Source organism: Bombus bifarius, unplaced genomic scaffold, assembly GCF_011952205.1.
Source record: "Bombus bifarius isolate JDL3187 unplaced genomic scaffold, Bbif_JDL3187 scf7180000008006, whole genome shotgun sequence".
NCBI classification, from domain to species: Eukaryota; Metazoa; Arthropoda; class Insecta; order Hymenoptera; family Apidae; genus Bombus; species Bombus bifarius.
Window position 1 is genome coordinate 554,852 of NW_022884384.1, and position 11,776 is coordinate 566,627.

The following is an 11,776-nucleotide window of genomic DNA, read 5'->3' on the forward strand; positions in this document are numbered from 1 at the left end:
CGTAAGCATTATAACGAAAAAAAAAAAACTCGTCGATTTAACAACTCTCGCGCGACAGCTTTCATAAGAAAGAATTAATTCTGTGAGAGAAATATGGTAATATTATTTTAGAATACTCGTTTAATAACATACTGTTAGCGACTAACGGAGATCGAACGTAAAGTTTCTATTTCGAACTACGTACATGTGCATGTAAAAACGGATGATACTTTCATGGATAAATGAAACGTCAGACAACAGTGATCAACGGTGAAAAATATGTTATTGTTTCCAGAACTTCCCGTTATTTTTACACCGTTCCGACATGAGAAATGAAACAGGAGCATTTGCTTCTTTTAAAGCTACCAGAACGATAAGGATTTCTATTTTCTCTATTTTTCATAAAAAAAAACACAAAAAAGAAAATATGTAGATTATACGATATTGAGATTAGTTTAAAAGCAGGAAAAATATTGATAATGTTACATATATAGATTTTGACAAGGAGCAAATCTCTCTTTTTCTTCTGCGCTCTACTTGCTATAATTTTCGAATTTCTATCTTTCAATCCCACATCTGGTAAAAAAAAAAAACAAAAAGACTCGTAACGTTGCGAGGCAACTTTACGTGAAATTAAAACAGACGATCGCCTACGTATATCAAATAAAAGATCGTTTAACGATAAATAACGATCAGTTTGGATCGAAAATGATGCAAAAGATGCAGCAGAATCAATTAGCTTCACCTGTTGCAGCCAGTAGCCATAAATCTATCCCACAGTACCTATTTTAGACAGACTTTGAACGTTAAATAAACTAACAAATAAAATTCCTATACATGTTCATAGTTAGCTATTTGTCTAATAGTCTAAGAGTACATGACCAAGTAATAGAACCAAATGTAATAAAACCAAAACATTTAACGATCCAATGAAAATCTATACGCCACAGGCTAGTTAACGAATAATGCACAGGATCATTAAAAAATTAACTGCGATTTTCAGGAAATTAATGTCAGTCGTCAAAGTGATTCTTCGTTTCTTCGCTGGGAATTCCGTATACGAGCACGAAGATGCCGTTACCGGCTGACAGTAAATTTCCAGTCGTTCACAGGAATTGAATCTGTATGGTAGAGATTTAGGGTTGCCTACATACGATCGGATATCTTTTTTACACGAGCAGAGTTCGGATTTATTTTCTTTCGCGCCGTATTCTTCCCCAATCGAACGAAAGAAAAGAAGAAAAAAAGACACCGTTTTCGAAAGGGTTATCGGACCTTTTACGGCATTTGTGACTTCGATTTACCTCATTAGCATCGCCTTCGGCATTTCTATATAACGGAACAACCAACATACATACAGAAGCAACCAGTGCGTTCGAAGGCGAACGGTGCAACTTGCACTTTACGACTTGGTTTACGATACTGTACATCTTCGCTTCCGTCGATCAACAAAAAATACATGTAAATTTTGTATTAATCATTTGCGACAAACCATGTCGTGCCCGATATTCCATAGTTAAAAGTTTATTCGTTTAGCTTTTTTTCATGAAATACTTTAATGAGAATAATTTTGTAATATTTTAGAGAAATATCACTCGAGATATTCAAATTATAGCGATTGTGAGTCGATGACCTGTTAAGAATTTTTGTAAAAGGGCTTCGTTTCAACTGTAGCTTCGATTCTTCGGTGATACAGTGTTGCTACAGCTAGAAACAGTTAAAGAAACAAAAGGTTAAGGTGTACCATGTGCTGTCTAAGAAAGAAATTACCGCAAATTGTTGCCATAGCGTTCTTCCAATTTGAAAACAGCATCGCCAAAATGAACAAAGAACCGCTTCCTTCTTAAAACATCTTCTTGACACATCGCCAAACTTCTGCTTCCATTTCTTCCTTTTCAATCCGTTTCCCTTTGTTGACTCTTACGATGATTCACGCTTTTAAATTGACAGTAAAAGAAGAAAAAGGAACATTTCCACGAATGATTTGCCAACAGTTTTCTGATCGATCATCGGAAACAGTCTCATTTAAATGCAACGAAGATAACAGGCGGGCGGGCTCAGCGACAAGTTCTTTCGTATGCAAATGCGAAACGATGATCCTGTACGATACCATTGAAAAGCATCGCTTGCTTATTCTTGATAAGATTTATTTCAATCGTAATTATCGTAATAGTTTTCTTTCTAATTATCACAGCTAGATACGTATAATGATATACGATGAGTAGAATTAAACTATGGTAAACGATCGCGTAGAAACGAATCTTCGAACATTTTGCATCCAATCTTGAGTTTGCGTCCGATCGTCCGATTGCTTCGTAAACAGCCTTCAATCGTAGAATGGCATCCGTGTAGCAGTCGTGCATGATTATTAGACAGCGGAGACACGAATGAATATTCATCGCGTTGTCGAGCAGAGTAACGTGGTATGGTGTAGCGTAGCGTGGCGTGGCATGGTTCACGGTGGATTCTTGGTGGCAAATCCTGTTTCTGCGCTTGGACGACGAAATTACGCGCTTCTAAACGCAAATTGCGAGTTACATAAGCAACAAGCGAGCCAATACCGAAGCTAACGCTTGCGAGACTGCAAAAGTGAGACAAATCGAGAATCCTTTGATCGTGTTAAATAGGCTTGTTAAGCTGCAAATGAATTGTTCCTTATTTGTCGACGTTCAGGTAGCTCTGACGACCATCGAGTTTTTACAACTGACTGCCTCCTATGGATATAGATAATGTTTAGAATAAAGAGGACTCGTTATCGCGAACGGAAACGATCGTTAGAATAATTCGTTCCTCTCCTCTGCGAGTTTCCATTGTCTCGAGCGAAACCTCTCGAAAAGCATCGATACACAGTTCGCAAGTGGGTGGAATAGGTGAGCTGACTTTCACTCGTGTAATTTCTGATAATTACGACTTATTGCGTTGGATAAGTATGGAAATTGCATTATAGGAACATAATTGAAGATAAATCTGCATCGGTTTTAACAGAATGGATCATATCTTATCGTAAAAACGATTATTGTTCCGTTCGGAATCTTCAAACTTGTTAGGGGAGTGTTACGTTTTGTTTGGCTCGTTTTGGTTGTGTTGCCGATCTATACAAATTGTTAAAATTTATTTAAATTTCAAATTGGAACGCTCATTCGCGCTATTGGTAGTTTTAGTCTACGTTACGGCGCGTGCGCGCGCGGGACGTGACAGGAGCATGGTCAGTTGCATTTAGAATTGTTAGTTTACTTTACCTTTGCTACTCGATAGCCAGAGATGTGTTGTAAACTCGGTGTCTCCAGAGTCTATGCTTTAAAACCATATGGTGACGGTATAAGTTTCCGAGGTTTCTGACCTGCAGGAGTATCGCCACCTTTTCAGAACCGAACGTCTCGCGTCAATTCGGATACCACCCCACACTTATCAGCAGGAGGCGCGTCAAGGGCGCATGGAATAGCGGTCGTGACATTCAGGACGCCGTTGATTGAAAAAGTAATTTTTGACAAAAGCCAATCACCGTGTGTCCTGAACAAACTTGAAAGCTCGGACAGTCCGAACGGAACGTGCGTATTGTAGCTTTCCATCGGTATACACAATCGAGCCTTCAATCAGTCGTAGATGTGTTCTAACATTCAAACGGTATACGTAGTACAGACTACGACACACGTACTATGTGTCGTACTCGATTACACATGTTTTTCATGAAAGTAAAAGTTCCCTTCTACTATGGCATTTAAAAGAGTGTAAACTTTAGTTTCTCTTACGCATCACTCGTACACCGTGGCTGCTGATAATTAATTAAATCGTATTGAATCATCGTACAACATTGGCGTTCGAGCTAACGAATCACCGTAGACAGATGTGAAACAGTAATTTATCGAATATTATAGAGTTTTTTTTCTAATTAATATACCCGAAGTTATCGTCTCGTTGTTTCTTATTGCACTCGATCGCTTTAGTATCGTTGGAATATCCGCTTTCCATAAAATATATCCTAGACACATACATATACAATATTATTCAGGATATTTCACAACATGCGTCGGATGTGTTAATCTCTTTTTTTAAAGTATGAGTTTTCTGCTCATTAAACTTGGTAATTGGATTCGTTTGTCGCGAAAACATTTCTGCTGTATCGTTTTGCCAGCAACATATCCATTGGAAAAAATCTCGATTTTTCTTGGAAAGTTGATTAATCTACGAGTAGATGCCTAATTCGAATATTTTAAGAAAATCGCGCGAAAATCTAGATGGTGATACGTTATTAATTTTCCAGCCAATGAAATATCAGGCAGAACCGGTTGCCATTCGTCATCGATTCTGTATGCCACTGACACCGAAATGAGACAGGTTTAAAATTAGTTTCACGATGAAGCACTCGTATCTCTTCTTTTTAGACTGGCACTTGATTATCTGTATTCGGATTTGCATGGATATAAAGATCTTTCGCGCTTCTATTCCTTTTCCATTCGAACGGAATCCCAATACGACATCGCCTTTGTCGTTGTTATTATTTTGGACTTTTGATATAAATTTGATATTATAAAATGTGCAAGAACCTGTCGACTCTAACTGATATTAGGAAATAAATGAAATAAAAGATAACAGTAACTTCAGGAAGCGATAAGAATGTATCATCGAGTTTCGGATTTAGATCTTTTCGTTCTTAGAATAGAAGAAACACCAAGCCATAAAGGTCAGCAACAGACTTCTTCCCCGTAACTTTGATATTCAAATGGCCACCACCTACGAATGGAAGGAATGGATCAATTTCTTGCAACACGATGTATCGTTATTTAGAAGTTTAACGATCTACAAGGTGAAGCGAGTAGTTTCGATGGAAAGAAGGATACGTGCGGCCGATCTTTGATAAAACGGTCACTGCGACCTGAGCCTAACGGGATAACCTCGATAAACTTTGGCTGGTACGTTGTTGTGAAGCCACTCCTAGTAACATCAGTTTACGTTACGTTTCTGTATGCGTATCTCGGTATACGTAAACCAGACTATCTATGATAATCCAGACGGGCGTAATTGACCCGATTCGACTTATCCCAATTCAAGACAGGTTCTGATATGAACGATGATGCAAAAATAATTATTTCGCCAAAATGGTACAACATAGTACGTTAGATTAAACGAAAATTCCGATGATACGTTAGGCTTGTCCCCCGAATCAGTTTCTACGATGTTCAGTTTAGTCCTTCGATTAAAAATCGTTATTCTCATACGACTGAAACCAATTAAGAGATGGTTTAATCTCATCCGAACTCTCGTTCAGATGACACGAACGATATCGAACGTAGCGGTTCGACCACTCCAAACGACACTTTGCTCACGAGCTACCGATGTATCGGTTCAACGTCATAACGAGCGTTAATTATGCATGCTCACGAAGGCTCGATGGTATTTCGACCATTAAACGTTTCAAACCACTGACAGAGATCCTCCGTATGGCGGGATTTACGCGGACTTTTCGAGATTGTCAGTCGATAGAACGTGGTTAAAAGTAGAACGTCGGTTAACACTCCTAAGCAAGCCGAGTCTTTTGCCTCGTAAATGTTACGCAACAAGTCACCGTTGAATGAACCGCTTCCTGTTATCAACACGAACTCCTGATCGACTTCGCGTATCCTACAGCTAATTACATTGCGCGAAACCAACTCGACTTTTCATTTTCTAGGATCTCATGCCACGTACGCGTGGAGTCAGGTGCAACGGTATAACTGTATCTCTCGAGTTTCAGGCTTTTCTTGAGAATCGCAGCATTCGATGCTTCCTGTCGATCGCCAGGTAAATGCAAATTCACGCGTTCGGGCGTTCCTTAGCCGGTTCACACGTTCGTACTATGCATCGGCCGAGAAATTCAGGCCGGGGCGTAAACTCGGGCGTAAACAATTTCGATCGATAGTCGGAAAATGATGGACAATCCCGTTTTTGTAATGATCATCCGACTCGGATCGTACAGATATCGTGTATGTTACCTATTATCTGGATTATTATACGCAACTTTCGTTCCATCTGTTCGTCTTTCTTACAATTTTAAAGTTTGCGACGAAGCTTGCGACGAAGAATAACGAGTTTCGATCGTGTTTCTGTAGTGTGTCTCAATAATGCGTCGCGTTTCGTCAACATCGCAGTTCAGTTGTGTAGGTTTGTTGTGTAATAGAATTTTCTTTCTAGTTTTTCCAAGATACGCTACATATGAACACAGTATGAACCATAACGTAGGAATTTTTATGCTTCGCACGGATTATATACACCGTATATGAATTTGTGTTTTATTATTCTTTAGCCTTTCAACTCGTTTATTTGTTATTGTTATTAGTTCCTTCGGCATATTTGCATTGGCAAAAATAATGTTTTTATTTGCTATATATTCGACCTCGCGAATATCATAATGTCACAGTTATTACGCAGTTGATCGCAAACACGACGCCGCTCGATAGAAAACAGGATTATAAGGATAGGCTTTCGCACGAAGATCGCGAGCAAAACCATCGAGACGGTACATATATAGCGGATAAATCTTTCCTGCAACATCTTTTCCAATGGATGGTTTTTGTGATAATTTAGATTTCCCTGACATCGCAGTCGTTTTAACGTCACAGTAACGGTATCCTCGATCTTCGACCAGCCATATGTTCGGTCTGCTGGTTGGAACTTTCCTTTCCAGAGGCCCGTGATCTTGCCAGGATCCTAAGTTCGTCACAATGTCATAAATATTCTTGAATTTTTTCCAAGTTTATAAAATCATAGAGATTAGACGAAGGAAGAAATATAAAACGCGAAAGATATCGAGTTAAATCTTGAAAATTCACAACGTCAAGGGACTATATAATTTAAACGAAAAACATAAGTCGATCAAAAAACGTTATAGACGAATGAAATCTTGCATTAACGGAACGTTAGCTCTTAAGAAGTTAAACTATAATAAGGCAAAACGATCAACGTGATCATTTTAAATCTGAAATAGCGCAAAATATTCAATTTGAAAATGCAAAATTAATTCTATCGGTTACAGGGGCGAGATAAAGATCGATAAACTCTGGAAACACAATACGTAGCAAGAAATATCGAAATTCACAAACCTGAAACATCGTCATAAACCTGAAACTTAAGCCACGTTCCTCTAACGCAATTATCATAACTATGTCAAAGGAAAGATCAAATAAAACCGTCCAATCGGAATCTTAGGTAAATGAGATCCTTTATCTATCAACTGTAGTCAACTGCAGTTTCTCCTCCCTTTGATGGGTAAACGTGATCAAACGTCTTTTTTTTTCTCTCCGCGCTCGAGCTGTTAACTCTAAGTGTCAACCAATAATCGATGGGATTTCTTTAATTAACGTCGACACACTTCTTGGATCGCGGTTCACCGACCTTACTCCAGTTGGATTTCTTCGTCCTCGGCTCGTCAGGCGTCTCAAATCGTGATATCGAACTGCATAGTGGCTTGCTGCGAGATCCCGCGATTTCGCGACAACCAACACAACGTGAAATGTATAACGGGATCGACCTTAGCTATTGTTTCGAATGGTACCGCGAGAGCGATCGATAAGCTAATCAACGAATTGCTCGAAATAAAAGCTTATTATCGCCAGAGCTCTGCATCGAAGCCAGTTATCGCGACGATGCTGCGTTTTCTGTCGAGGATAGCGGTACGATCGCCATCGAGCAACAACGTAATCGGTCATGCAGTTGGTACAACGTTTCATCGAATTATAAAATAGTGCGTCGATAGGATATTTCGATGGATTACGGAATCGTGGGTAGCTGGTAGTGGGTAAAAATATCATATATGTAATATGGTTAAAAGATAGTAGTAAACTGCATAGTATGCAATATAATAGCGGATTAAAATAAGGAGATGTTACGTTGAATTTTTCGATCTTTTCTAGGACTTACGTACATTCATCGAACACGTAATTAACCGTGTTGAATTAAGTAATTTGGTTATCCGTTGGAAAGCTAGAAGCTCGTGTGCCACAAACGATAATTATCGTTGACGTTGTGCGACAGTGAAATCTACAAGATCAATATTTGTCTTTCTTTTATGGGACAACCTTTATTAAAGACCGCGAGTAGAACGAGCAATTCAGGTTAATGTAGACGTTAAAATATTCCTTTGAACATGATTTAGTGCTATTGTAGCAGATGATAGCGTAACTTGCAGAGGCTGCATCAAGCGTTCCACGTCGTAAAGAGCAGTTTCTACGAATCGGGAAAAGAAGGTGAAGGTCGGATAGAACAGCAGGTATTCACGTGGGAACGAAACCGCGCTAACTGGTCGAGTTATCTACGAAACTTGATAAATATTTCGCGTAACAATCCGACGATACATATTTTTAAAACACCAGACTGTAAATCGTTGAAAATTGCAGTTGTTTATCGTACTTGTCAAAAAGAAGATAATTTTATAGTTAGGAGAATCGATATTCTCATAATGCTCACTTCATTATCATCTTCAAGCAATTAGATTATCGTACGATAATCGTTTTTTATAATTTTTTAACAAGCATAAATACATAAATACATAAGTTGGTTTCTCGACGCGCTTCAGTCTGATTTTCGCTAATGACATCTGCGTGCATCGCACAAGAAACGAGTAATCGAGGTAGAGATTCACCATGGTGCTGTTTAAACGCTTGAAATTCACTTTTCAGAGCGATTATTCTCTCGAGAGCGGTTCATAATGCAGCGAATCGTTTTTCAAGACATAATTTACAACGTTGCAAGTAAATCGTCCGCAATTAAACAAAAAGGAAAGCATCTTAAAAAATTATTCGAAAGTGGACTATGGTAATAGCTTACGAAGGTAAAAGAGAAGGAATTTCTGAAAAGCATCTTTTATCAGTCTTGCGCTGGGTTCGTCGATTCGTCGTATTTGAACGGACTCGTCTGTCTCCGGTAGTTCGTCGACTTGGACGCGAACATTGTGTGCCGATGTAACTATGGTTATACTATGGGTATGATTAGGTAAGAGAAACCAAAGTTTACACTCGTTTTAAACGCAATAGCAGCAAGCAATTTGTACCTTGGTAAAAAACGATGTGCAAAAAACGAGTACAGTACATAAAGTACAGTATATAACGTGTGTATTTGGTTGTTTGTACTATGATGTTTGAGCTGATCGACAGAATACGTATACTGATTGAACGTTAGAAAATGTCTATACCGAATGATGGCTCGAACGTGTACATCGAATGTGTACAATATGCACGTCCTGCTCGTACTATCCGAACTCTCAAGTTCGTTCACGACACACGCTGAGTGGCTGTTGTAAAAATTAGTTTTTCAATCAACGGTGTCCTGAATGTCACGATCGCTCTTCCATGCGCCCTTGACGCGCCTTCTCCTGGTAAGAATGGGATGGTATCCGAACTGACGCGAGGCGTTCGCTTTTCCGAGAAGGTCTCGATACTCCTGCAGGTCAGAAACCTCGGAAACTTGTACCGTGGCGATATGGTTTGAAAGCGTGGACTTTGGAGACACCGAGTTTACGACGTATTCTTCACTATCGAATGCGAAATAAACTAACAATTCTAAATGCGATTGCTCGCTTAATACGAATTTACGACCTCGTTATAAACCTCACCGACGAGCACCGCACGTGGCTCCTCGGTGTGTTCGATGCGTTCCATGGCGGAAGGATATTGGTAATTTTCTATAGCATGACTTACAATCTTACGAACAAATGTTTAGAAAAAAGTGTCTTAGAGATGTTGAATCAGGTTCATCGCAATTTGTCGCGTTGATGATTTTCCGAGACGCGACTGATTCTCTAATACGATTCGTAAGTAAAGGATAGCAATAATCAAATACGCTTAAAAACGAACCAATTTCTGAAAAATATCTTAGGTCAGTTCAATCAGGATTCTTCGTAACAGTGAGTAAAACAGATTTCATAAAAAAAAAAAAAACGATTCCAAGAAACTACCTATATATATTTAGGCTTTCCGTTCACGAAGAACAGTGCAGCAGGAGGCAAAAGAAACAAGAGTTACCCGGAATCTATTTGACTTGCATGACCGTATGATAATCGTTGGACTAAATTCGGTCTACAATGGCCGGCTATTTATTCGCGATTTTTCGTTGCTCGTATCGGGATTGACACGGTGTGAACCTGCATTGTCCCAAATCAGCTTCGGGTCATAGATCAGGAAACACGGGACATTACTTCTATCGATGGAAAATAATGTACAAGTTGAACGAAACTTTGCCTCTATATAGACATATGAAGGTAAATTCAAAAAGATGTATTTGTACGATCGATTAGCGAATAATAGGATAATTATTCGGTTGCCGGTAGCTAATTACTAAGGGAAACTTACTCGTTTGCCTTCTTTAATTATTCCCTCAATATACTAAGTACATCGACTGTATTTACATACTGTTTAAACATGGTTTAATATAGTCGACAAAATAACCCTTTCACGCTCGATGTTGCGTATACCCGACGATAAATATACGAACGTTATGTCTTCTTTACGCAAACACGTAAAAGAAATTCGGCTCCGAACGGATTCGTTATCAAACGACATAACGGAAAATGACGACGGGAGAAAGTTAAATATTTACCGTTTGACGCGAAAAAGTCACGCCGTAAAGAGCTCGCAATTGCTAAAAGGTATCACGTTACTTAACCGCCGGTCGAGTATTTCAGTTGTCCGATCGTCGAATGAAATACAGCCTAACGCGTAGAATGGAACGACCTGCGATTGTATGTTCACCCTATGTAGGTTGAAGCCCTACAGAGTTCCGCAGCCGTTTCTGGGACAGTAGTTTTAAAGTTTGCGCGCAATAGTTTTGAAGCACGAAGCTAGAAGACCAACGTCGGTCTCTATAACTTTCGGAAACTCGGCCAAACTTACGCACTCGCGCTTCCCACCTAGTCAGACGGTAGACGCTAACAAATGAATCTCGTCGGAGACGCCACTCCATAAACCGTAACTTTTTCAAAGAAATCGATTCCCTCTCGAAATAAACGACGCTGTACGAGTAATCGAACGGGCCGAGGAGATCTCCCGCGTGGGTGTATTTTAAACAGTTTATAAGTGACTATTTTAAACCTGTCGTACTCTTCTAATAGGAATCGTTCGTTCGAATCATCGTTTTTCAAATTAGAAGATAAAAGTCACGATTATAAGATTTGATGGTGTTTCTTGAAAAAATATCGTTCGTTGTATCGTCGCGGTATTATTTTGGGAAATATGCGACTAGCTATCTACCTGTTGTATCGAGTCGAACATGCCAAGAATATAGTAGAATGCGGTTGGTTTGATAAAACCAGCATTTTTTACTAACTACTTAATAAAGCTTATTTCACGAGCGTTATCCGTTTTTCATTCGCGATTGACGCGTTTGCTACGCGATTTAATTTAAGCTAATGGATTATATACCGTTCGTGTATTGTTCTCGCAACCAGTTCGAACTAGTCCCCTATTTTAATCTCGCGTATACAATTCATGGTTTGACAATCGTTTTCGCTAACGAATTCATAGGAATGGAATACATGCCTTTGTATCAAGCTGACTAGTGTATCGTAAAACGACAGAAATTGCAATTACCTTGTTAGCGAATTAAACCTCATCTTTCTTGATGAGGAAGCAGAAGGAAATAAGTTTGATTCTGAATTCATATACGCAAGATGTCTCGATTAAAAAGTTGACGAATTCGAGGATTAAAACGTTCGATATTTGCGATACGATACTGCTATCAAAATAAATTAGCGTAAGAGACTATCAATAATCGTTCTATTGAAAATATTAACGATACGAAAGATTTTGATAAATCAATTTGAATCGAAGTT

At 39.0% G+C, this 11,776-nt stretch overlaps 1 protein-coding gene across 3 annotated transcripts in view; it reads left to right on the forward strand.

Annotated features, from left to right (window-relative positions):
* LOC117206352 (neprilysin-2) overlaps positions 1 to 11,776 on the forward strand; it is a 38,685-nt gene that overhangs the window by 3,292 nt on the left and 23,617 nt on the right. The gene's annotated exons all lie outside the window — the stretch shown is intronic.